A 388-nucleotide genomic window follows, 5' to 3' on the forward strand; every position below is an offset into this window, starting at 1 on the left:
AAAAAAAAAACAACAACAAAACAAAAAAAAAGAACATATCAAACATGCAAATACTTGAATCCAGCAGGCCAATAACAAAATGTGAACACTCGCTACGTCTGATGATTACACTTCCAGGTTGGCATCAGTACAGAGACAACAGGCTCTAAGGATTTGTTTTTCAAGGTTCGGACGTTCTGTTTTCGTTTGAGCAGATGTGTGAGTGTGTGTGAGTGCGCGTGCGAGGTGTGAGTGTGTGCCCACACGTGGTTTAACTAAAAGCGTGTTCTCCTTTTATCCAGTATATGCTTTTGATTTGCTCATTGGTCAAATGTTTAATTGTTATTAGCTTCTAACTTTGCACTGAGTGTCCGCAGCCCTTCTTGTAGCTCATCCTATAATGTAAAGA

The sequence above is a fragment of the Meleagris gallopavo genome, chromosome 20, assembly GCF_000146605.3.
Source record: "Meleagris gallopavo isolate NT-WF06-2002-E0010 breed Aviagen turkey brand Nicholas breeding stock chromosome 20, Turkey_5.1, whole genome shotgun sequence".
In the NCBI taxonomy this organism is placed as follows: Eukaryota; Metazoa; Chordata; class Aves; order Galliformes; family Phasianidae; genus Meleagris; species Meleagris gallopavo.